This window comes from Podarcis tiliguerta, assembly GCF_965153285.1.
Source record: "Podarcis tiliguerta genome assembly, chromosome: Z".
In the NCBI taxonomy this organism is placed as follows: Eukaryota; Metazoa; Chordata; class Lepidosauria; order Squamata; family Lacertidae; genus Podarcis; species Podarcis tiliguerta.
The window spans coordinates 2501049-2524545 of NC_139553.1; the positions used below are offsets into that span (position 1 = coordinate 2501049).

At 48.3% G+C, this 23497-nt stretch overlaps 1 protein-coding gene across 10 annotated transcripts in view; it reads right to left on the reverse strand.

The window, feature by feature from the left end:
* DAB2IP (DAB2 interacting protein) overlaps window positions 1-23497 on the reverse strand; it is a 312170-nt gene that overhangs the window by 116534 nt on the left and 172139 nt on the right. The window lies entirely within an intron of this gene.

The window sequence follows — 23497 nt, forward strand, 5'->3', positions numbered from 1 at the left end:
CTGTCTAAATCTGATGGTCTGAGGTTGGTTGCCAATAGCCTGCACTGTATTGTCCATTAGCCTTGTTAGAAAATACAGTATTTGGGGACTCAATTATTGCCAGAACAAATCAGGGAGGGGGAGGCAATGCTTACAGGTGCTTAAAATAATCATAGAACTGTGGAGTTGGGAGGGACCATGGGGTCATCTAGTCCAACCTCCTTTTGCCCAACGTGGAGCTCGAACCCATGACCCCAAGATTAAGAGTCTCATGCTCTACCGACTTTCCAGTCCTCTTTTAAAGCTGCCCACGGATGTGGCCATCACTGCCTCTTGTGGTAGTGAGTTCCATAGTTTAACTACGTGCTGCACGCCGAAGGACTTTATCTGTCCTTAATCTTCCAACATTTTTTCACGCTGCACGAAGAAGTCCCTCATAACAAAAATATGTTCTGAAACAAACAGAATTGGCATATGTGTGTGTGTGTGTTTGACTTGAAGGGCAGTCCAGCAACAAAAGCCTTTTTCCACCCTGAATAATTGGGTGCACTCTTCCCACCTTGGATCAAATCTATGCTTCCAAGTGCCATAAGAAAGTTGCAGAGATAGCGCAGGATAGTGCGCACCCCGGAAATGATCTCTTTCAGCTTCTGCCTTCTGGAAGGAGGTACAGGGTTATAAAGACTAGGACTAGCTGCCTGAGAAACAGCTTCTATCCAAATGTGATTTTGGTTTTAAACGCAGTGTAAGGAGTCTCTATGGGAGTATATTGTACAGTGGTACCTCGGGTTACATACGCTTCAGGTTACAGACTCCGCTAACCCAGAAATAGTGCTTCAAGTTAAGAACTTTGCTTCAGGATGAGAACAGAAATCATGCTCTGGCAGCACAGCAGCAGCAGCAGCAGCAGGAGGCCCCATTAGCTAAAGTGGTGCTTCAGGTTAAGAACACTTTCAGGTTAAGAACAGACCTCTGGAACGAATTAAGTACTTAACCCGAGGTACCACTGTATTTCAAAATGGGGTATCAGAGTTTTTAGGGGGCTAACCAGCCTGGGATAGCTGGGATAGCAGGCTTGTTGGGTTTTGAAGGTTTTATGTAGATTCTTCAATTTCGTTGTTCTGTATGGGACAATGACAATAAAGATTATCGTATCGAACACTTTAGAAGAAGAAGACAAGAACACAGCAACACTTGGGGTCTCAGCATCCTTTACCATCTCTGGAGTGAAACAGCAAAGCCCTTCTGCCCATCCCCTTCCCCACAAGTCTGCTTTCAAAAGCAAGCAGATAACATGCCTGAGACAATGACAGATTTTCATTCTGCCTGCCAACAGACCCCACCCCCCCTCCCCGCAGCAGTCAGGACTGAGTTTGTTCAAATTCTGCCTTCCTTGTGTTTATCGAGACTGCTGGAAGAGAGCAGACACCAATATGCAATTAATTGGCAACTGGTGAGAGCAGATTGCCGGAAGGAAAACCGAGGGGGCGAGGCATCGTGGCATCTGTGAAGTGGCTGAGAGTGGCAGATATAGAACACAGCAGCCTCAGTGGTGGGGTTTCAACACAAACACACCCCGCCCCATTTTTCTAAAAAAAGGATTTTGTTTGTGGAGGTGGACTCCCTCACCAATAGACAGAAATCGACAGAGATATACTAGCTGTTAGAAAACACAGGAGGGGAGATTGCTCCTACGCTCAGGTTCTGCTTGTGGGTTTCCCATTAACACACCTGGCTGGTCACACTGAGAAGAGGATGCTGGTCTTGATGGACCATTGGCCTGATCCAGCCTCAGGGCTCTTCCTGTGTTCTTATATTCTTAAATGTGCACCTTTTTGGAAGTACCCTCTGGCTTCTCAAGACTGCCTCTCCACCCCACCCTTCAACCCCAGACCTCACCTGCTGAATGCAGTGGAGAAGATTATCTTTGGAAAGTACTCTTGGAAACGAAGAGTTTACAGAGAATAGTTACCGCTGGTGCCATGGAGTGTTCCTGTGGGAGGCAGCTCCTGGCACCTGCTGGACTGCACACCTTGCTTCAACAAAAATGATTCAGGTGGGGGAGATGAGCTTTTGGGAAGCAGGCCCAGCTTAAAACCTTGAGATAAGGTGCTCAGGCAGCAAGCGGTGGGTTGGTGTTTGGTGGCACTGTGTGAGGCACGAACCTGCGTGGAATGATAATGGGAGGCTGCTAAGAGCCCTGCTGAACCTTCCCAGGAGGGAGGGTAGCAGTTGCTTCTCTGTATGATATACCTCACATTTGGTGTGATTTTCCAGAAACCAGCAGTGGAGAATCTCTATCTGGCTTGCGAAATCTTTCCAGGCTACACACCTCCCTGGCTCTGCTGCATGGCCTGCTTCAGCCTCATCACAAAATTTGGAGACAGGTGGATGGAGCTCGTCCACCTGGGAAGGGAGAAGGAGAAGGAGAACTCTGGTCCTCAACCTCTGCTGCCTTGCAGGACATCTTTGGGGGGAAGAAAAGGCTAAGGAGGAGGGAAGCTTTTAATGTTTGATGCATTATGGTATTTTAATATTTTGTTGGAAGCCGCCCAGAGTGGTGGGGGAAGCCCAGCCAGATGGGCGGGGTATAAATAATATACAGTGGTACCTCGCGTTACATACGCTTCAGGTTACATACGCTTCAGGTTACAAACTCCACTAACCCAGAAATCGTACCTCGAACTTTGCTTCAGGATGAGAACAGAAATTGTGCTCCGGTGGCGGCGCAGCAGCAGCAGGAGGCCCCATTAGCTAAAGTGGTTTTTCAGGTTAAGAACGGTTTCAGGTTAAGAACGGACCTCCAGAACAAAGTACTTAACCTGAGGTACCACTGTATTAACGGGAAGCGGGTGGCGCTGTGGGTAAAACCTCAGTGCCTAGGACTTGCCGATCGTATGGTCAGCGGTTCGAATCCCCGTGGCGGGGTGAGCTCCCGTCGTTCGGTCCCAGCTCCTGCCCACCCAGCAGTTCGAAAGCACTCTTAAGTGCAAGTAGATAAATAGGGACCGCTTTATAGCGGGAAGGTAAACGGCGTTTCCGTGTGGTGCGCTGGTGCTGGCTCGCCAGCTGCAGCTTCGTCACGCTGGCCACGTGACCCGGAAGTGTCTTCGGATGGCGCCGGCTCACGGCCTCTAGAGCGAGATGAGCACGCAACCCTAGAATCGGACATGACTGGCCCGTACGGGCAGGGGTACCTTTACCTTTACCTTTACCACTGTATTATTATTATTATTATTATTATCCACAAATCTGGAGCAGAGTCCCCAAGATGGCGCCTTGTATGCCTCCTCCGGCAGGTGCCAAGCTGGTGCCAAACGTCTTGTTCTGCTTTGCACCACATCAGTGTGGCCAAAAGGAGGGTCTTGTTGTCTGCGCAGCCCAGGACCTCCAGACACGCTGCCCAGACTTGTGGCCCTGGTAGGTCACTTGGTTGCTGCTAACACAGCAGTTTGGCTTCGCTCCCAGAGACACACTCCATTGCTTCTCGAGACAGTTGGATGCCAACAAGATAAAGAAGACTGGCATTCAGCTGTGTCCTTAACCAAATTCCTCCCCTCACACTCCTGATGTCCTGCATATCGCAAAACAGAAAAACTGAAAGGTTAGGGAGGGTGGAAAGGAGGATCCGTTCCATGAGGCTTCCCCACAAACTGACCACACCTTGCCATGCCATCCCAAGTCCCAAAAATAATTCCCAAGGAAGACAGAAGGCAGTCGAGGAAGGCTGCCTCACACAGGCCTTTTGCAACTGTCTAGAATTATTTCTTTCAGACCCACCAAATCATGTCAATGAAGCACCTTCCCCATTGCTGCAGTCAAAAGGGATGCAGACGAGAGAGCACATGTTGTTGTTTTATTTTAAAAATTAAGGGAACAGTCAAAGGCTGCCTGTACATTGCAGCCGGATGACCTTTTTAAATAAAACAAACCAAATCAACACTACCCCGCTGTATTATCATCCTCATCTGTTAATAATTGGACATTTTCAGAGTGGATGGAGATTAGTCACCACCCAAGCCCTGATTATAGGTTGCATCTTGTGCCTGGTTGGAGAGAGCCTCTCAGTTTCAGAGCAAAGGACAAATTTTTTCGCTGGTTGAGGGGTCGGGGTCTTCGTTCTCCCCACCCCACCCCTCCCCACTTCATAAACAAAGCCTTTAAATCAAAGGGATGTGCCCCCCCCATTCATTTTGCAGCTTCAGGAGCGCCCTGGATCTCATTGTGGATAGGCAAAAGATGAATAAAAAGGTGGGCGGGGGTGAAGACAGCTGTTTGGATGAATCAGCCACATCCAAGCATTCACAGATTTTTTGTATTGTGTGAGGAAAGCCAGAAAACAAAACCTTACAACCACTTGATGATGTGCTCACAATCAGATGCACGCACACCCACACCCACACACCCCCGGGTATATCTTCTAACTGAAACAAGAGGCGCAGGCTAACACAAAAGTGGTTCCATTCATTCATTCATTCATTCATTCATTTATAAAAATATTCATATACAGTGGTACCTCGCAAGACGAATGCCTTGCAAGACGAAAAACTCGCAAGACGAAAGAGTTTTTCGTATTCTGAGTTGCTTCGCAAGACGGATTTCCCTATGGGCTTGCTTCGCAAGACGAAAACGTCTTGCGCCTTTTTTAAAAAACCGCCAATGCATTCCTATGGGAAACCGTCAATATACATTGGTGCTTCGCAAGACGAAAAAATTCACAAGACGAAAAAACTCACAGAATGAATTAATTTCGTCTTGCGAGGCACCACTGTAATGCTATGCTGCACATATCCAAACATAAAACCATGCAATTAAAATCATATATATATATATATATATTTACAACAGACGTAAGTTGCAGCCAATTATAACCATTTCCAAAAGGTGTTTAAAAGTTGGCACCACAGTTGGCAACTGCGGAATGGCTAGTGGTCCAGGATACTCAGGGCCTTCTGGCTGTTCCCTCCCTGTGAGACGTGAGGTTGCAGGAAACCAGGCAGAGGGCCTTCTTGGTAGTGACACCAGCCCTGTGGGATGCCCTCCCATCAGATGTCAAGGAAATAAACAGCTATCTGACTTTTAGAAGACATCTGAAAGCAGCCCTGTTTAGGGAAGTTTTTACTGTTTGATGTTTTATCATGTTTTTAATATTCTGTTGGGAGCCGCCCAGAGTGGCTGGGGAAACCCAGCCGGATGGGTGGGGTATAAATAAATTGTTGTTGTTGTTGTTGCTGCTGCTGCTGCTGTTGTTGCTGTTGTTGTTGTGGCAGAGTGTTCCACAGGGCTGGGCTGATAGACACCAAAGGCTTGGTTTCTTGTTGTCGTCAAATTAGCCTTACCAATTGAGGTAACGACCAACGATGCTCCTGCTGATGATCTGAGTGATCAAGCTGGGATATAAGGGTCCTAGGTACCCTGGACTTAAGTTGCCCAGGGCATTGTAAATTAATACAAGGGCCTTGACCCTGGCTCAGTAGCAGATGGGCAGCCAGTGCAGATGCCTCAACAAGGGTGCCACACATTGTCGGCCAGGTGACCCCACCATCAATCTGGCCACCGCACACTGCAGTCGCTGGAGCCTCAGTACCAGACTCAAGGGCAGCCCCACGCAGAGCACATTGCAGCAGTGCAGACGTTACCAAATGCCTGCCCAGGAGCAGCCATAGCCGGTTAAAGGCACTCCTGGCTACAAAGGACACAGCTTATGTAGATTTATACCGTATAGGATGTAATTTCCTTTAATTCCAGAGGAATGAGTTACTAGTTCAGGGATAGGGGAGACTCTTTGTACATGCTCAAAGGCACTACTCTCTGCACAGTCCCTTCCCAATTCCCAAGGCTGAGGAACACAGGAAGCTGTTTTATCTCATCTAGATCGGGGTGACCAGTGCAGTGCCTTCCAGGTGTTAGGTGGACTACAGTTCCCATCAGCCCCCCTTAGCATGGCCAGTGGTTAGGGATGATGGTTGCTGTAGTCCAGCAGCATATGGAGGACAACATATTGGCTACCCTTGGTCTAGTGCATTGCAGGGGTTTGGGGGCGTGTCAAATGATCTTAAAACTAGTGGAAGGGGGTTGTCCAAGGACACTGGGTTTTGTTTTGTTTTTGTTTTGAGGAAGTGGCGCAGCTTTAAAAGGACTGGCCCTCTGAGGGTTCTGCCTGCCCCCATCTGCTCGGCTGCTGTACCTTCCTAAGTACATAAATATGGAAGGCTGTCATCATGCAGCCCCCGTTGGAGAATCTGTAGTACCGCATCTCAGTCCTGGATTTGCGCTTGTTTATTTGTTTCACAAGATTTAAAAACCCCCCGAAAGAGGTTGCATGAACTCAGGGAATGGGGCGGAAGAGAGAAGGCAGGTTTTTAAAGAGTGATTTGAATTAAGCAGGAGTGGAAGGACACAGAGGAGCTGCAAGGACATGATGGGAGCTTGAAGGACATGTGAGGGGTGGGGTTGGGGTTGGGAAGCTGTAAAGGAAGTGGGGAGGGTTGGCAAGGAGGCAAGGAAGGGTTGTTGGGGGGTAAGTGGGCAGGCAGAGGGTGGCATCACAAGCAAGGGTGGCAGCCCCAAGTCTGTAAGTAAGTAGTTACACCCCATAAGAAGGAGGTTTTCGGAGATTGGAAGAGGCTGCTTGAAACCTCCAACTGCCTTTGGGAAGCAGGGATTGTGCAACGGATTGTCTACCCAATATAGCTGAAAGCAGAAGGGCCTGTGGAAAGCTACAGGCAGCAGTGTGCCCCCCCCTCCATGGTTGGCCTTGAGCTCTGTGTGCTTTCCATCACACTGCGGGTGGTACTAGCAGTGTGTGCTCTGAATAATTCAGGTGCTGATCTGCAGGGACCAGTGTAAAAGGCATGAGCAAAAGCCATCCACCGGAGCTAAAGCTTGCTGCAAAAGCCTGCTTCCCTGCCAAACGTTGTTGGCCAGAGAAAGCTGCCTGCAAACACCACCCCAGATATAAGAACATAGGAAGAGCCCCTGCTGGGTCAGGCCAAAGGCCCCATCTAATCCAGCATCTTCTTCTCATGGTGGTCAACCAGATGCCCCAGTGGAAAAGCCACAAGCAGGACCCAGGAGCAAATCTCCCCTCCTGTGGCTTCCGGCGTTCAGGTACTGCTCTCTTTGACTGTGGGGACAAGAGCACAGCCGCTGTGGCTAGGAGCCATAGACAGCCCTCTTCTCCATGAATCTATCCAATCCTATTTTAAAGGCGTTCAAGTTGGTGGCTGCCACTGCCTCCTGTGGAAGGGAGTTCCAGAGTTTAACTGCACCGTGAAGGACTTTATCTGTCCTGAATCTTCCAGCATTTGTTTCATTTAATGCCCACGAGTGTTATGAGAGAGGGAGAAAAACATTTCTCTGTCCACTTTCTCCACCCCACACATAATTTTATAAATTTCTATCATGTTGCCTCTTAATTGTCTTTTCTCTAAACACACACACACAGAGAGAGAGATATTCAAACATGCATGGCTTCATAGAGCAGGGGATGACAACAGGTTGAATGAAATTTAGTATTGATTGATTGCACTTATCTTTCTGCCAAGGCATCCAAAACAGTTTTCATGTGTACACCATGCAAAGGTATTGTTATAGGTTTGGGGGGGGGGTGTCAGTCTGGATGGTATCTGTGGGTACCTTCCAAATCTGTGATCCTGTTTATGTGGGGTAGAATCTATATGAGGAAACTAGCCAAACCAGTTCCTTTGTTAAGGGAATGGTCTTGGGTTGCCAGTTAAGTACCGACTGTTACATGTCCAAAGAGGTAACCCTCAAGATAAGTGGGTGGACTTTTCCCCACCTCAATGGGGCTGGATGCCACCTCATCTTAGGAGGGAGAACAGTGAGGGGTGTTTTGGCTGATGCTGGAAGCTGGGGAGACAGAGGCATGTCTTGCTCTGCGCTGTACCCCAAAGCTGTGTCTTGGGGCTCCGCTGAAAACCTAATGGAGAAGCAAAGTCTGCTGGGGTGCAGGTGCTGTGAACACTCTCCCCTCAGCCTATGCTCAGGTTGTATAGATGTGTACATAAAACTACATATCCTAAAGATCCCTCAGTATCCATTGATCTTCATACTAAGGAAACCAAAACCTGGGTAAACAGTCTTCATGCCAAGGAAACTAAGGCCTGGCTCCTCTCCCCACTTGGAGACTGAGGTTAAACATGAGATAGTATTTTCACAAAGGTGGGTGACACCTGGCTTGAGAGCAGTACATGTGAAAAGGATCTAGGAGTCTTGGTTGACCACAAACTTGACATGAGCCAACAGTGTGACGCGGCAGCTAAAAAAGCCAATGCAATTCTGGGCTGCATCAATAGGAGTATAGCATCTAGATCAAGGGAAGTTGCAGCTTGTGCATGAACCAGGGAAGCACCAGTTTAAATTGTGTCTCGCTGTGTGTTTGCCCTATGGGGCTTTGACAGAAGACACTTTGCACATCTTCAGAGGTCCGGGCTTCCACTTGACGAAATCTGGAGCTCTTTCCATAACAGGTTCTAGAGGCAATACCTCAAACAGAGCTTGCTCAAGATTTGCCAGCTGTCCAAAGAACAGGCTATCCTGGGCTCATGCCCTCAAAGGAGGAATCCAGATTTGTGCAAATTGCTAAATCAGTTCAGCTTCATCTTCAAGAAGGGAGCAGGCCTAAATTTCCATGCAAGGGTGGAAATTACAAGGCCTGGCTGTGGTCAGTGTGATGTGGGAGATTCGTCCCTTCCACTCAGGCTAAATCCAGCACCCAGAAGGAGGAAGGTTTGCCAAGGGACATCTACAAACGTGCAATTTTCTCAGAGCAGAAATTCTAGGGCAGTTCTGGACAGAAGCACTTGTGGCAGCCTGCTGTCCCTGGTTGCAGGGGCCCTTATTAGGTTCCTCCTCAGCAATTTGCCTTTCTGTGCAACTTGTCTTACAGGAGGGCACTGGTGAAATCTAAGCCACCCTCCACCTTCTCCTAGACAGAGACATATCTGTGCCATAGGTCTGTGACCCAATGAAGCTAAATGTTCAGAGATTCAGGACAAGCAAAAGAAAATCCTTATTCACACAAAATAAAAAAATATATAAAATCCTTCCAGTAGCACCTTAAAGGTAAAGGGGCCCCTGACCATTAGGTCCAGTCATGGCCGACTCTGGGGTTGCGGCACTCATCTCGCTTTATTGGCCAAGGGAGCTGGCGTGCAGCTTCCAGGTCATGTGGCCAGCATGACTAAGCCGCTTCTGGCGAACCAGAGCAGTGCACAGAAACGCCGTTTACCTTCCCGCTGGAGCGGTACCTATTTATCTACTTGCACTCTGATGTGCTTTCAAACTGCTAGGTGGGCAGGAGCAGGGACCGAGCAATGGTAGCTCACCCCGTCATTGTGGGGATTCGAACCACTGACCTTCTGATTGGCAAGTCCTAGGCTCTGTGGTTTAACCCACAGCGCCACCCGCGTCCCCTTAGAGTAGCACCTTAGAGACCAACTCAGTTAGTTATTGGTATGAGCTTTCGTGTGCATGCACACTTCTTCCGGTACACTAAAACAGAAGTCACCAGACCCTTATATATAGTGAGAGGGTGGGGAGGGGTATTACTCAGAAGGGTGGTGGGAACTGGCGAATCATTGGATTCTTATCTCATTATAGATGATAATTTTTTAGCCATCTCACCCCTTGCTTTTCCCTGTAAGACCAATTGCAGCCGTTAACAGTCGTCAACAGGTTTACCACACCTATCAGCCAGTCACCCATTCCCACCACCCTTCTGAGTAATACCCTCTCACTATATATGAGGGTCTGGTGACTTCTGATTGAGTGTATCTGAAGAAGTGTGCATGCACAAGAAAGCACATACCAATCACAAACTTAGTTGGTCTCTAAGGTGCTACTGGAAGGAATTTTTTTTATTTTGTTTCGACTACGGCAGACCAACACGGCTACCTACCTGTAACTTATTCACACAGTGCATAACTAAGCTAGGGAACTCTGTCCCACAGGAGGCGGTCATAGCTGTAAAAAAAAAAATCAGACAAATCCATGGAAGATAATGCTATCAGTGACTACCAGGCATGAGATCTGTACAGGATGCTGGGCTAGATGGGGCCCACTTTGGCCTCATCCGGCAGGATTTTCTTTTGTTCTTAAGTCTCCTAAAGTTCACATTTTAATGCAAAGCAAACCGCCTTCACAATTCGCAGTTCGACAGATTTCATGATGCAGATTCTTCAGCCGGAGGAATGTGCGCAACGTTTGGGGAAAGTCTGCATAAAACTGCAAGCAAAGGTCAAAACTTGCTGCCATGCACTCCTTGTAGGGTGGGATCTGCCACCCCCTTGGCCGCACACCCCTCCTCAATGCTCCTGCTGCAGCAGACCCATTCCGCCCACCCCTCCCTCTTCCGGCAACCCCCAGCTTGATTCTAGTTTCTGCTCCTCCTGCAAAGAAGCACAACAGCAGCGATGGTTCATGGCAGACACTCCAGGGAGTGGAGGAGAGGTTACCACGTAACTGCATGCTTGCCCTGAGTTCAGGAAGAGCCCAGCAGCAAGCAAGCCAGGAACGCCCAGAACCCTGGCTACCGTGTGTGTACAGTGGCAAAGTTGCATGCTCTGCTACCAGGGGTGTAGAGCAGGTGGGGGCGTGGCTGGAGCCCTGGGGGGCGTGACACCCCCAGGGGGCGTGACACACTGCTGCAGGGGCATAGTGTGCATCCCGGGGCCGTGGTACACCGTCCGCAGCGGGGTGGCACACGTTCTGGGGGTGTGATGCGCCGCCTGTGGGGCATGGCGTCCAGCACATGCAGGGGGAGTGCATGGCACGTGTCCGGGGGGGGGGCCGCCACGATGGCACCCTCCCGGAATAGTGGTGCCAGGGGCGGTCCGCTCCCTCTGCACTCCTGTTCCTCCGCCAGTGTGTGTGCAATGCCACCTTGAGTTCATTAGAGCAAAGGGGGGGGGGGGTATAAACACAACTTTTATATCTAATGTGATGTAATGAACTTCTTTAATTTTTTAAACAAAGTTATCATTCCATAAGTTGCTTGTGTCCTCAGAGGCTGCTATAACCCTTGTTCAACCCTCTCAGACATGGGCTGTCAGTTTGCCCATTAACATCAAGTTACAGAGCTGGGAGATCCAGATTGCAAACAGGTATACATTTAGAGGTTTCCAGTATCTTGAAACATCCCCCATTTAATCCCCACAACAACCCAGTGAGGCAGAGAGGCAGCGAGTGGCTCCAAGGTCACACCCAGTCAGTTTCATGTGGCCAGGTGGGGATTTGACTCGTGGTGTCTCCCAGGTCCTAGTCCTACGCTCTAACCACTGGACCACCACTGCCCCTCTGGTGTGTGAAGCCTTCACACTGGGACATGAACCAGAGCACGTCTCTCTGCCACGGCTCACTGTGCCATAAAAATCTCATGCCCCAACCCTGGATGTGTTCCATCCTTCCCACAGGTGTGAAGTCTCTGTAACACACAGCCAGCTTCTGCTCGGGAGAATTAATCTCTCTCTCTCTGACAGTCGGATCAAGGCATTATCTTCGTCGTAATTCCAGACTGCAAGCCATTTTTCCTTACACTTGTCACGATGACAGAAAACCCACATCACAGCAAGGGAAATAAAAACAAGGAGGGGGGGGGAATCTCTCTCCCTGCGCCTCTGCCTCCACTGGGTTGCCTTTTTTAAAAAAAAGCCACTACCCTGAAGGCACTAAAAAGAACCAGTCTTTATCATGCATATTTTGTTTGCTTGTTTCTAATGAAAATAAAGGATTCCACTCATATTACAAAACTTTTGGGTTTTTCATTTAAACTGCTTATCCCCTTCTGTACAAATAGTAGCAACCGGGACGCGGGTGGCGCTGTAGGTAAAACCTCAGTGCCTAGGACTTGCCGATCGTATGGACGGCGGTTCGAATCCCCGCGGCGGGGTGAGCTCCCGTCTCTCGGTCCCAGCTCCTGCCCACCTAGCAGTTCGAAAGCACCCCTAAGTGCAAGTAGATAAGTAGGTACCGCTCTATAGCGGGAAGATAAACGGCGTTTCCGTGTGCTGCGCTGGCTCACCAGATGCAGCTTGTCACACTGGCCACGTGACCCGGAAGTGTCTCCGGACAGCGCTGGCCCTCGGCCTCTTTGAGTGAGATGGGCGCACAACCCTAGAGTCAGACACGACTGGCCCGTACGGGCAGGGGTACCTTTACCTTTACCTTTTTACAAATAGTAGCCTGGGGTAGGAACTTAACATTATCTGGTTGGTAAAAGAAGGAAAAGGGGGGGGGGAGGAGGGGTGGTTTCCCAAATTTTCCCAGCCCCTGTGGATCCATAAGCTCACCCCTGGTGCCCCCTAGCATGCCCTATGAAAAGCATTATTCAGAATAGCAGTCTGCAAGACTTAGGCTGAAAAAATTCAAAACAATTAATTGCACATTTTATTCAAGATCCATTTTTTAAACTATTCAGTTTAACAATTTCAACAAAATTGATGAACTTGATCCAGTGATACCACCTTTCAGAGTCTTTTTCACCTTCAGTGGCCCCTGGGCCCCTTAGCACACCACTTCAGTGATGGCCAAATTTGGCCCTCCAGCTGTTTTTGGACTACAACTCCCATCATCCCTAGCTAACAGGACCAGTGGGCAGGAATGATGGGAATTGTAGTCCCAAAACAGCTAGAGGGCCACATTTGGCCATCACTGCGTGACTAGGTAATCTCATCACCTCCTGGGGGCAGCACTAATAATAATTTATTATTTGTACCCCGCCCATCTAGCTGGGTCTCCCCAGCCACTCCAACAAAGATTAAAAATACATTAAAATGTCACACAATACAAACTTCCCTAAGCAGGGCTGCCTTTAGATGTCTTCTAAATGTCAAGTTGTTGTTTATCTCTTTGACATCTGATGGGAGGGCGTTCCACAGGGCGGGCGCCACTACTGAGAAGGCCTTCTGCCTGGTTCCCTGTAGCTTTGCTTCTCGCAGCGAGAGAACTGCCAGAAGGCCCTCAGCGCTGGACCTCATTGTCTGGGCTGGATGATCGGGATGGAGACGCTCCTTCAGGTATACAGGACCGAGGTCGTTTAGGGCTTTAAAGATCAGCACCAACACTTTGAATTGTGCTCAGAAACATACTGGGAGCCAATGTAGGTCTTTCAGGACCGGTGTTATGTGGTCTCGGCGACCACTCCCAGTCATAAGTCTAGCTGCCGCATTCTGGATTAGTTGTAGTTTCTGGGTCACCTTCAAAGGTAGCCCCACGTAGAGCGCATGACAGTAGTCCAAGCAGAAGATAACCAGAGCATGCACCACTCTGGCGAGACAGTCTGTGGGCAGGTAGGGTCTCAGCCTGCATACCAAATGAATCTGGTAGACAGCTGCCCTGGACACAGAACTGACCTGCACCTCCATGGACAGCTTTGAGTCCAAAATGACTCCCAGGCTGTGCATCTGGTCCTTCAGGGGCACAGTTACCCCATTCAGGACCAGGGAGTCCTCCACACCTGCCCGCCTCCTGTCCCCCAAGAACAGTACTTCTGTCTTGTCAGGATTCAACATATGACCCTACAGATGCTGGTGGACCCTGTACTCTCACAGTCTCTGGCAGCTGGTGGCAGCTGGAGTCATGAGACCATAAGAAGAGCCTGATAGATGATGCCAACGTATTTTCTGCCTCTAACTGTGGAGGCACAGCAGAGCCATCATGACCAGTAGCCTTTGATTGCCCTCCCCTCCATGTATTTGTCCGATTGTCTTCTAAAGCCCTCCAAGCTGGTGGCCATTTCTGCCTCCAGTGGGAGGGAGTCCCATCATTTAGGCGCTGTGAGTCCAACTACATATGGAGGGCGTATCTCTGATACAACTCCCAGAAGTGCAAGCTGGATTTCGAAGGGGCAGAGGAACCAGAGACCAACTTGCAAACATGTGCTGGATTATGGAGAAAGCTAGAGAGTTCCAGAAAAACATCCACTTCTCCTTCCTTGATTGTGTCGACCTCTGCAAACTATGAAAAGTTCTTAAAGAAGTGGGAGTGCCTGATCACCTCATCTGTCTCCTGAGAAATCTGTCTCCTGAGAAATCTACAGTTAGAACTGGATATGGAACCTCAGATATGCAGATGACACAACCTTGATGGCAGAAAGTGAGGAGGAATTAAAGAATCTCTTAATGAGGGTGAAAGAGGAGAGTGCAAAATATGGTCTGAAGCTCAACATCCAAAAAACTAAGATCATGGCCACTGGTCCCATCGTCTCCTGGCAAATAGAAGGGGAAGAAATGGAGGCAGTGAGAGATTTTACTTTCTTGGGCTCCATGATCACTGCAGATGGTGACAACAGTCACAAAATTAAAAGATGCCTGCTTCTTGGGAGAAAAGCGATGACAAATCTAGATAGCATCTTAAAAAGCAGAGACATCACCTTGCTGACAAAGGTCCATATAGTTAAAGCTATGGTTTTCCCAGTAGTGATGTGTGGAAGTGAGAGCTGGACCATAAAGAAGGCTGATCGCCAAAGAATGGATGCTTTTGAATTATGGTGCTGGAGGAGACTCTTGAGAGTCCCACGGACTGCAAGAAGATCAAACCTCTCCATTCTGAAGGAAATCAGCCCTGAGTGCTCACTGGAAGGACAGATCGTGAAGCTGAGGCTCCAATACTTTGGCCACCTCATGAGAAGAGAAGACTCCCTGGAAAAGACCCTGATGTTGGGAAAGATGGAGGGCACAAGGAGAAGGGGACGACAGAGGACGAGATGGTGGGACGGTGTTCTCGAAGCTACCAGCATGAGTTTGACCAAACTGCGGGAGGCAGTGGAAGACAGGAGTGCCTGGCGTGCTCTGGTCTATGGGGTCACGAAGAGTCAGGCACGACTCAAGGACAAAAACATCCCTGATCCAAATCTCTGCTCAACTACAAAGCACACTGGGAAATATTGATCCAGTTATACTCTCTCTTAGTTTTATCTACCTTGCAGGGTTGTTGTGAAGATATTAAGGAGGAGTCCATGCATGCATGCTCATACCTTGGAGGGAAGGTGGCATAATGTGCAAACAGCAAGCATAAATAAAAGTTTTCTAAACCCTCCAAAAAGAGCCACCCACTCTCCACTGAATCACAGTCACCGCTTGAAAGGCAAAGGACAGAGAGAATCTGAGTTATTTCGCTATGTCGTGATGGAATATCCACAATCACAATCCTATATTTGTTTACACACACACACACACACACACACACACACACACACACACACTTCTGCCTATGAATACAAGTTGCTGGGAATTGCAGGTGGAGGACAATTCTAGGATTCTTAATGGTGGGTTTCTCCATTCCAGTTTAGAATGTGCAATCCGAGGCTCCAAAATCCAGGAGGACAATTCCAGGAGCTCCGCTAATATTTGAGTTGCCCCCTCTCCCTTTCCGCAGGCTGAGAGCAGCTTGCTGCCAAGGTCTCTCTGCTTTTGAAGCTGGCACGGTTAATCCCTTCACCTCCACACCTGCTTTGCTAAAGGAGCACGTCCACACCTCCCATCTCAATGTGATCTTTTTCAAAAGCAGCAGATGCCTCCTGGATCCTGCTCCATGAGGAGTTATCAGAAATTCAGACACCCTGCACTTTAGAGAAGGGAAGAGGCATCTTCTCCATATATTGAAATGAAATTTGAATTCTGCCCCTCCCTTGGAAACACACACTTAAAAGCAAGGAATGACTCTTTAATGACAGTGCTAGAGAGAGAGAGGCAGATGAATCAGCTAAAGGCCCAGGTCTCCCCTTTCAAGTGCAGAAACTTTAGATTCCCACTCCCCTCTTTAAGAAAAAAAGAAATCTATTCCCCGCTCCCCAAGGTCGCTGAGAGTTTGCATGAAACAGATCTTTTTAAATGCATGACTTTGACTTCCAAAAATACAGACACATGTTAACCTACAACATCTGCTTGAAACTGAATGCAGTTAGCAATGGGAGACGTTAAGAGTGAAGAGAGGACAGGAAAGAGGGAGCCACAAAGGAAGGCTGGAAGCACCTACAGGCTTTGAATGCAGAGAGAACAGGAGGGCAAGCGGGTTGCTTTGCTGATCCCAAGAGGCTCTTGCAGGCTGGAATCTTCAGCTTTTTATTTAGTGAAGGGTTTCGTAAAGGGGGGAGGGGAACATCCACTGTGTTCACTTTAAATGCTTGGTATGGATTTGCGTGGAATTCTGGGGTAGCAGATGCTTGAAACTCATCAAAGTTACTAGTCCTGCAGGTGGAGCCAAGGTTGAATAGGGTGGAGCCAATGGTGATACCTGGATATCAACGAGTTTTCATGTCCAAACAAAATAAAATACCATAAATAAAATAAAGTAAAAAGTAAAAAAATCCTTCCAGTAGCACCTTAGAGACCAACTAAGTTAGTTATTGGTATTAGTTATTAGTTGGTCTCCAAGGTGCTACTGGGACGCGGGTGGCGCTGTGGGTTAAAGTACAGAGCCTAGGACTTGCTGATCAGAAAGTCGGCGGTTCGAATCCCCGCAATGACGGGGTGAGCTCCCGTTGCTCGGTCCCTGCTCCTGCCAACCTAGCAGTTCGAAAGCATGTCAAAGTGCAAGTAGATAAATAGGTACCGCTCCGGCGGGAAGGTAAACGGTGTTTCCGTGCGCTGCTCTGGTTCACCAGAAGCGGCTTAGTCATGCTGGTCAAATGACCTGGAAGCTGTACGCCGGCTCCCTCGGCCAGTAAAGCGAGATGAGTGCCACAACCCCAGAGTCGGTCACAACTAGAGTTAATGGTCATGGGTCCCTTTACCTTTAAAAATAAACAAAAAATAAGATAGCTGCTTATTTACTTGACACCTGATGAGAAGGCGTTCCACAGGGCGGGACCTACACCTTCACACCTGCCTCTCTCATCCTCCTTCCCCTTGCTTTTTGGCTGAGCTGCTTCAGGCACCTTGGATCACGGTTTCCATGTTAGCTGAGCCCTGCTGTCACCTGGGAAGGCCAAACAGATTAAGCCCCAATCCCTCCAGCCGGTGTTAAACAGAGCGGCTTTGAAGTGAAGGTTTGTTTAGGGAACATCATAATGCAAGAAGAAGAACTGATTGTCCGATACAGTTTGTTTATCTTGCATAGCCTTTACCAGCCTGATGCTCATCCGCAAAGCATTAGGCTGGCAAGGTCAGTCCTTGTTCATCCAGGCAGATGAAGCTTGTGAAGGTAGGAAGAGCCATTAGCTGGATGAGGCCAATGAGCTATCTAGTCCTGTTCTCACAGTGGCTGACTAGATGCTTGTGGGAAACCAGCAAGCAGGATCCTTGCACAAGAGCAGGTCTCCTCTCCTTTGTTTTCCTGCATCTGATATTCAGAAGCCTCGCTGCCTCTTGAACACGGAGGCAAAGCACAGTAACTGTGGCTCATCTCCTCCTCCTCCATGGATTTGTCCAAACCTCCATCAAGGCTCTCCAAATTGGTGGCCATCATTGCCTCCTATTGGGACGCTGGTGGTGCTGTGGGTTAAACCACAGAGCCTAGGGCTTGCTGATCAGAAGGTCGGCGGTTCAAATCATGCGACGGGGTGAGCTCCCATTGCTCGGTCCCTGCTCCTGCCAACCTAGCAGCTCAAAAGCACGTCAAAGTGCAAGTAGATAAATAGGTACCGCTCTGGCGGGAAGGTAAAGGGTGTTTCCGTGTGCTGCTCTGGTTCGCCAGAAGTGGCTTAGTCCTGCTGGCTACATGACCCGGAAGCTGGACGCCGGCTCCCTTGGCCAGTAAACGAGATGAGCGCCACAACCCCAGAGTTGACCATGACTGGACCTAATGGTCAGGGGTCCCTTTACTTTTAAGGTCCTACTGGAAGGATTTTATTTTATTTTATTTTATTTGTTTTGTTTTGTTTCGACTACGGCAGAACAACACAACTACCTACCTGTAACTTTTCATGTCCAAGTGCTGCTTTTACCAGCCAGAGGGTCGGGCACATGACATGATTGATGTTCTTTTCCAGTGTTTCAGATTTTTAAGAGGAATTTGGTCACCTAAGAGGCACATGTTTTTGGGGTGCTCCTGGCCAATGAGCCCTTTTTAGGGAGATACCCACACACCGAATTTTGCTGTAGACTTTTGTGTATTTGGGGAAATTGAATTAATGTGTTCCTACCAGATTGAGATCTTTGTATGCTGTCCTAGTCCCATGACACCCAAGGCAGAAATCTTAACAAACCACAGGACAAAATCAAAACAATATTTTTAAAAAGCAAGTGGAATAAAAGTGCAAGCATCAATCCAAATTGCAGGTGATATGTGTTGCCACAAAGCCAAACAATTTCAGCAGCCTCTTGAGAAAAGCCAATAGACACAAAGTAAAAATAAGAGAGAGAATAATAAACACATTAAACGCAGGTTATCAACTTTTGTTGCTTATTGGCAAGGTTGTCTTGTAGCTTGTCTTACAGCGGTGGGACTTGATCCTAGGAGAGCAAGCCTATGTATGTTTACTCACCGGACCCACAGGGCTTACTCCCAAGTAAACTTACATAGGATTGCCACCTCAGTGCTACAAAAGCCCATGCCAATTAGGAAGCACCCGCAAATTAATTAGCTAACCTTAAACCTTCCCCACCCTCCCTCCCTTTTCCCCACAAACCAGGTCAGCAGGGGGGGTCCAGAGAAAGGAAACCTTTGCCAAATTATTATTATTATTATTATTATTATTATTATTATTATTATTATTATTGCCAAATTATTATTATTTCTACCAGACTTTTAGAAGACATCTGAAGGCAGCCCTGTTTAGGGAAGCTTTTAATGTTTGATGCATTACTGTATTTTAATATTTTGTTGGAAGCCGCCCAGAGTGGCTGGGGAAGCCCAGCCAGATGTGCGGGGTATAAATAATAAATTGTTGTTGTTGTTGTTGTTGTTGTTGTTATATCAAAGTGTTCCCTAACAGATGCCTTTCCACAACACCTGATGACGATCAGGAAAATTCAGTAGGTCCAGAGCAGAGATAGAGAGCACCATTGTTTTAAAAAAACCAAATCAAAATTTTGCACCTAGCTAACATGTGTGCTAATTCTCCAGCCTCTATATAAATTAAGCACACTTACCAAATCACTCTCACAATGCCTAATTTATTCTACTTTTCTTTTTTTTAAAAAATGGTCCATTTCCCCTCCTGATTTTGTTAGTGGCAGGTTAAGAGCAGCTTAAGAACAGCACAACATGCCATAGAACATGCAGCGTTAGGGGTATTATTATTATTATTATTATTATTATTTTATAATATTTATTACTTTTTGAACAATTTAAACATTACAAAACCAAACATACACAGAAAAATAAAAACCAATACAATACAATATAAAGACACTACATAACACTAAACACATTAAACTAAACAAAACCAAACAAGGCAATTTAAAACACTCAGACAATTTCAATATCATATCTTTCATTCACTTCTTTCACCGACCTCCTCACGCCTCCCTTTTTGTATTCCACTTCTATCAAATGTTTCAGCAATTCCTTTCCATCTTCCTCTGTTATCTGTCGTTAGGGGTATCATTAAAAGTTAGAACAAACAAATAACTGGGTATGACAAAGATAAAAAGTTATGGATGTAGTAGAAAAGGCTGCAAAGTTAAAGTGGACATATGCAGCGGATGTGGCAAGAGATGACTTGGATCAATGGAATAAACTTGCGGGGATGGCGAACTCCCAAGAGACTGCGATCTATTCACAGAGTTAAAAATTGGCAGTGAAGTGATCTGCCCCCTTTTTGGTCAAAGTTGTTGAGCTTCTTTGGGGGGAGCCAGTGATCTGCCACAGACGTCCAGTGATCTACCAGTAGATCACAATCTACCTGTTAGACGTGTCTGGAATAAAGCAGTGCTGGCACTGAGACCCTACAGTCTCAAAAAGCCAAGGGGATGACCACCTACGTGATAGGTGGAAGAACTAAAACCAACAGCTTATGTGGTTGCAACCCACAAACAACAGAGCATGATGGAGAGACCCTGAAGACGAGTCTGTCCAAAGGCAGAATCGAGACACGGGAGGACGAGGACGAGGAGGAGGAGGAGGAGGAGGAGAGGGTAGGGGCAGGGTGTTATGCAGAACAAAAAACTTATGCAGAGTACCTCCAGTTCTGGAGGTGTGAGCAGACCAGAGCTCAGCACAAAAAACTGCATAAAATTTGCAAATGTCAAGCCTCTGCAAAATTAAGGTGGCATTGGAGTCCTCATGTACCCAGTGCCTGCCCCCCTGGAGGCTCTGTAGACATTATGCTTGTTTTCTGCTGCTCCAGAGAAGCGGACACGGAGCAATGGATCCAAACTACAAGAAAGAAGATTCCACCTAAACATTAGGAAGAACTTCCTGACAGTAAGAGCTGTTCGACAGTGGAATTTGCTGCCAAGGAGTGTGGTGGAGTCTCCTTCTTTGGACGTCTTTAAGCAGAGGCTTGACAGCCATATGTCAGGAGTGCTCTGATGGTGTTTCCTGCTTGGCAGGGGGTTGGACTCGATGGCCCTTGTGGTCTCTTCCAACTCTATGATTCTATGATTCTATGCGGTGGGCGGGGGGAATGAGAGGCGGGGGAGAAAGAAGGGCAGGATACTGATCCTTCATTCTGTTGCATAGTGTTTGTGCAGGGTGTTTGTGAATAACGTTTGCCAACCCCAGCCTCCTCCAATCCAATCTGATACCTGCAAAAGGAGTCAATAGCTGCATCCCCCGCCCCAAAAAGGATTGGGTGCTATTTCCTGATGTCCCTGGAAGTGTTTTCAACATCTCTCTCCAGGTGGTTAATGTCATAGAGCAGGGACCATCCCTGGACTCTGTGGTCTCTCAACAACTGTTTTTGATGCCAAGGGAATGCTAACACTCCTCATCTGGAAATTCCTCAACGGGGAACTGGCAGGCGCACAGCCGTCCAAAACAGCCAGCCCTGTCAGATCATCCCTCCCACAGTAATGCACAGGTGCAGCAGGGGAGTGTTTGGGATGTGCACAAGTGAACTGGGGGCTCACACAAGGATTCCCCAGAAGCCCCTATGGTGCACAGAGCTTCCACAGCAGAAGAGTCAAGGTAGAAAGTGGCCCCTTAAGATAGAAACAAAGCCTGTGATGGCTTCATTATTCCAGCTCCTTTCTGGCTGCCCCCCTCTGCTGACGACTGGCATTGACCCTCGTCAGACATCCATCCAGTTCCAGCCCTGATCCTGCTAGCAGTTGCCCACCAGCTGCCTGCAGGACCAGGTTTCTTCAGAGACTACCTTATCTCTTATGCACCCAGTGGATCACTGGGGTCTGCAGGAGAGTCTCTCCTTCAAGTTCCAAAGACCTCAGGAGCCCACTCTGCAGTTACCTGGAGCAGGGCTTTTAGTGTGGCTGCCCCTGCCCTGTGGAATACGCCTGTCACCTAATATCTGCACTCTCTGGAAACAGCTGGATATACTTTTGTTCCAACAGGCTTTCCCAGCTGGATCAATGGGTCTTTTACCACAAGTGTCTACTTGTTAGGGGTCTCATAAGACCCTAAGAAGGTGCTGCTGGATCAGTAATTAATTGTCATCATCATAATTATCCACCAGCACTGGCTTGACCATCAGGCCCCGTCGGAGAGCTGCTACCCTGATCAGGTAGCCTGCTACGAGTCTTTCCAAATGTTAAGTTTCCCTAACCCCAAGTTTGCTGCAGAATCTAAAGCAGGGAGGAGACGGCCATTTGATCCCTGGAATCAATAATCCCCTGTAGTTAGGCAAAGAACACTGTCTATAATAGGACCCTTAAAAAGATGAACTGTGGGGCTCAACCATAAATTTTGGTGGGCCGTGTTAACACATCAGGTTCCCAGTGGAAAGACTTAAGTGTTTGGGGAGCATGAAAAACTCGATCCATACATATCCATGTTTTAAAACAGAGAGTAACTTTATTACAGAAGATAACTTTCCCATGTAAATTTATGGGGCTCTTTCTCCCAACCAAACTCCAGCCTCTTATTCAATTTATCCTTGTTTTATTGCCTGCAGGTAAATCCCAGCTAGTGGCATTTACTAGAGTAATTCTGCTTAAGTGCAGCTATGAAAAACAGCCCAGTTTGGTTTGTGTCCAGCACCTGATCAAAAGGCATTTTTTGCTTGGGGTGGGGGGCAGAAAGGATGATGGAAGAAACTCTCCTCTACCCCTAAACATTGTGTGCTTGTGCTCTCTGTCAGGGATCGGTCAGCTGTGACTCCTTCATTGCAGGGTATTGGGGTCGGCAAAATTTTTTAGCCGTGGGCCAGTCCATAGCTGTCAATGTTTCCCCCTTTTTAAGGGAAATTCCCTTATTCCGAATAGGATTCCTCGCAAGAAAAGGGAAAGGTTGACAGCTATGCGGTCCACTGTCCCTCAGACCTTGCGGCGGGCTAGAGAAGCAGTACCGGGGGGAGCTGGAAGAAGAGGCGAGGGGGGCAAGTAGTCCTCCTCCCCAGCCCCCAGCCCCAGCCGCTGCGCTTACTTCCCAGGGGCTACCGCCAACCCCACCACCGCCTTCTCATGGGTAGGCAGAGTGAGCTTGTCCGCTCCTCTCTCTGGCCCACAGGAGCACCAGGGCGGCGAAGGCGGAGGGAAGATGAGCAGCGCGAAAGGGCTGGCTCCGGAGAGGGGCTGCTTAAAATGGTGCTCAACCAACTCAGCACAGCCTCCTTCCTCCTCTAGGCAGGGCAGGGAGAAGCCAGGAGGAGGGAGGGAGGAGGTCTGCTGCGGTGTGTGTGGGGAATGGAACGGCGCAAGGGGGGAAATGGTGCAGCCCAAACGAACAGAATCCCCACGCCGATCCACGGACAGCCTGCGGGCCAGATCCTGAAGGCTACTGGGCCTGATCTGGCCCGCAGCCCTTAGTTTGCCAACCCCTGGACTAGACAACCCTTAGGGGCCCTTCCAATTCTACAAGCTTCTGTGCTGTTTCCTCCATAGGATCATAGGAAACTGCCTTATACCAAGTCTTATCATTGTTCCCTCTAGGTCAGTACTACCCACACTGACTGGCAGTGTCTCTCCGGGGTCCCAGGCAGGAGGCATTCCCAGATGCCTTTGAACCTGGGACCTTCTGCACGCAAAGCAGATGCTGAGCTATATGCCCCCTTCTCTTTCACCCTCGGGCCTCAGTGAAGGCCATCTGAAGTGTATATTCCTTTTGAAATCAGTGGTGCCATCAAGGGAGGACTTTGGGTGCAAGAGTCCAGGGCCTGACTCAGCAGAGATACATCAGCAATGTCTACGCAGTGGCGTAGCATGGGGGGTACAGGGGGGGCCGGCCGCACCGGCCGCAACATCTGGGGGTTAGGGTTAGGGGGTGCAAATCCACAGGTTAGGGGGTGCAAATTACTTGCCTTGCCCCGGGTGCTGACAACCCATGCTACGCCACTGTGTCTAGGCAACACAATGACCATATACATACGCGATAGACAATCTTTATAGAATTCCTTCAAACCATAAAAAATTCAAAATGAAATCTTTAGTCTCAAAGTCTCTGAAAATCTTTAAATGAAGCGAGGTACCAAACTCTGTACGATGAAAGACAAGCTGTG